Genomic DNA, 3,660 nt, shown 5'->3' on the forward strand with positions numbered 1-3,660 from the left:
TCCTTTTGAAAGGACACTGACCCCCCCCAGACACACCATCAGCTAATACCTCTTCCACTACCAGAGTGGAAAATCTGCTTACATGTCAGAGTATTAATGTGTTTGTACATCCCAGGATAGTACGAGAGCAGAACATTGCTGACTCACATTCACAATGTGACTCATTGTAAACCCCAGCTCCTTCCCCTCGTGCTGGCCCTCCATCCTTTTCAGGCTGGTTAACCTCACCTAAGCATGGGCTTTTCTGTTTGTGCCCATGGGCTCACAACCTATTTTTCCAGGCTATTTCTCCAGTTTGGGGAGTTTGCTTTGGACTCCATTCTGCAGGCAGGACCTTGCATCTCCAGCCCTGACCAGTGCCACCTGCACATCTAATACATAAAGTCTGTATTTCTTTATGCAGGTCAGAAATGGAGATATCAAATTGCCCCAAGTCCTGGAGAACACAGCTCTGCAGAGCCTTCTGCTTGGGCAGCAAACAACCCATGAACTTGTCCTTACACACATTTCCATTACCTCATCCAACAAAGCTGCTGCAACTTGTGGGTATCATCTTCTCTTCAAACCAAGAAGAGAAGAGAATGGGAAACTTCACAAAGGGATGTTTGAAGAGTTAATGAAGCCATGAAAGGATGACACTGAGCAGCTTTAGCAGGGAAAGCTATTCCAAGTTAAAACACTTCCCTGTGACCACAATAGCATCCATCACAAGATAGCAACACCCCTGTTTCACAGCACTGTCAACCTAAACCTTCAAAACGCTTCTTCCTTAATGAAGGCAAGGTAGTTTTCTTTAGGAATACTTTGGTACAACAAAGACCAACACAACTTATTGCCTACATTTCAAGATGAAGCAGTGCTCAGACTTAAAGAGGCAAACAAATCAAAACCCCCACTTACACACAGGATTCCAGAATTCAAAGCAAGTATTTCGCCTCCATTTCTCCCTCACAAGTAACTAAACTGTTCCAGCTAAAAAACAAAGGTGTAAAAATCCCAATCCAAAATAGGGAAACCACAACCACCACCTTCACACCCTCTCCCAGAAGGGGGAAAATGAGGAAAAGAGAGCTAAAATGCAGTAACACCAATAGAACAGCATATAGTGAGATTTCCTCCTGAAGCTTTTAAATGCAGAAAACATAATCTATGCTTTAAAAATAAAGAATAAAATTCCAAAGAACTAAGTTCTCTTATGACTCACCTGGAGAAAAAGACTACAAGAAAGTGCAGGTTACCCAAGCGTAAGTGGACTATAGTAACAAATGCATTGAGCATCTTGGCCACATTAAATCAGTTCTTCCCTCGTTACACTCCAGGTGGTACAAATCTAATCCTCTCAGTAGTAACTCCTGGGGCCAAATTATCTCACAGTATGAATTAAGTAATGGTGTAAATGGTGTGTGTCTGGTTACATAGATGTGTGGGAGTTGCAACAGGGTAAGGGCAGGCTCCTTCCCTGCTTTCATGTGCACTCTGAGAAGTGTTTGCTCCAATATGAAGCCCATTCAATCAACTAGCTTCTTCAGCAGCTTCACTGGGGCTTTGGCACAGCTCTTTGGATTAACTAACAAAACTAAAGCTTAATTTAAGTGCCAGGATGTCCAACACTGACACCCTCCCTCCGCTCTGTCCCCCAGGATTCTCCCTACTTTATTTGTGTTTTCTGCTGCTCTCAGCTGTTTGTGAGAAAGGAGAGAAATAATTTATATCAGCCTTTTCCCTGCTGCAGATTCTTCCATATATCATAACGTTTGTGATGATTTAAGGGTATGGGATTACCTGCATGCTACTGCTTTTTCCTGCCAGCTACTGCCTGCCTTCCCTTAGATTAATGTGAGAGGTTGTAGTAATTTCCTTATGATTTTCCGTCCTATTTTGTTTGTGACCCAATATCAGCTTTTCCAAATCACAGTTGCTTTTGGATTAAGTTTTTTCTGGAGTTTAGTATCACAGCTGCCAACTTGCTTTTGTTCTTATAGTTTTGAGACTCAACCGGTAGATAAACCATATCCAGGTAATCTCTGCAGCAAAGGACATGTTTGTTTCTTGCCTGGAACTGATTTGGTTTGAAGGCTCTCTAAGCTTGAGGAGCTGTGGTGGTGTCAATGAGACACACCACTTCAAATGTCCAGCAGTTATCTCAAGCACTGTTGAGGTTCTGTGGTGTCTGTATTCAAGAAATCAATTCAGACAATGGGATTTTTGTGGTCACCAGATTGGGAAACCATAGAAAGAAGTATGAGAAATACCCAGCAATATCTTCAAGGCTTTCCCTGGAGGTGTTACAGACCTTTATCATCTGTTCTTTAAACCTTTCTTCCTCATCATGAAATCCATTTCCATGATGGCAAGCCCTGAAAATTGCTTTCATTCAAAACTGATAGTGCAGCAGAACGTGAGATCTTGGCCAACAAGTAGCAGATGCCACCAGCTGGAGAAGCTCAGAATTCCCAAACAGGGAAAGCAGTTATATTGCCCTGGCTGGGGCTCAGTTAGAGCAGACTGCCATCTCCCAGAGTTTCCATGATAAGTGCTGGAAAAGAGCCCAGCCTACAAGGAGCAGATCTGATTACAGCTTTACTATGGTTTTGCCATTAGAGGCAGAATAGGTAGGAATGTTTAAACTTGTGGTTGCCTGAAACTTTTCACTTTAAAGCCCTATTTTCATCTTCTTACAGTGCTGTCAAAACTAAAGCAAAGCACCATGAAATGCAGGGTGTATGCCATAGGCTGGAGTTCCCTGCATGCTTCAGCCAAAAGAGTTCCTGAGAACAAGGCAGTGGGGGGAAATACATTGTTCTGCCTGTAGTAAATGATTCTGGAAACCTCCTTCCTCCCTTTGGAAAGCTGCAGAGTGCCTTTGACTTTGAACAGGCCCTCAAAGTTTAGCAGGGAGCACCCTGCTAAATATCCCTGGTGCAGATGTGGCTTTTGGCACTGATAAAAGCATTTTCCCAGGCTTGGTTGAGTTAAAATTGCAGAGCGTGTGTGCACTCAACAAAGCATGATAGTAATAGATGTAATAGATGTGCAGTTAAAGTCTCTGCCCTACCCAGGCTATCTCCATACAGAGACTGCTCCAGTTCAGGCTTTTGAGAGGCTGAGCACTGCCAGAGGTGTACATTAGGTGTCTCTTTCAGCTTTGTCCATTAAAGAGAAAAGCCTCTGATGACCTTTTGAGGGATGCTGGGCACAGCCGCCTGCTCCCGCATGGGACATCTCACAGCAGGAGTTGCTCTTTTTGGCTTTGTTCCTCAGGGCAGAGAAGATAACTCATTTCCTCACCTTCAGCAGCACTGCTGAGACGGCTACAAATGTTGTAGATTGAGATGAGGTCTTAAGAAGCTCCTCTCTGCAGCTGGTGCTTAGTTACATGCAGGGCCGTAGTTCTGTCTCCACCACTGGTCTGGTGGGTGTCCCATACTACACCCAATCTGCTGAGACTAAACTAACACTATGGTTAGAAAGATGATGGCCTCAGAAATCCCTCAGGGCAGATATAAAGGTGTCCATACTCCTTTTCTTGGGTGTAAGACACAGCCAGGAAGCTGGGAATTGCTTGGAATTGGGCACCGGACTCAAGCGGGTTACACTGACATAGGTGAATTACACTGACATGTCTCAGCTGCAGACTCCCTGCCAGTGAATCCTGCTCCT

Source organism: Nestor notabilis, unplaced genomic scaffold, assembly GCF_000696875.1.
Source record: "Nestor notabilis isolate BGI_N333 unplaced genomic scaffold, ASM69687v1 scaffold3150, whole genome shotgun sequence".
NCBI lineage: Eukaryota > Metazoa > Chordata > Aves > Psittaciformes > Psittacidae > Nestor > Nestor notabilis.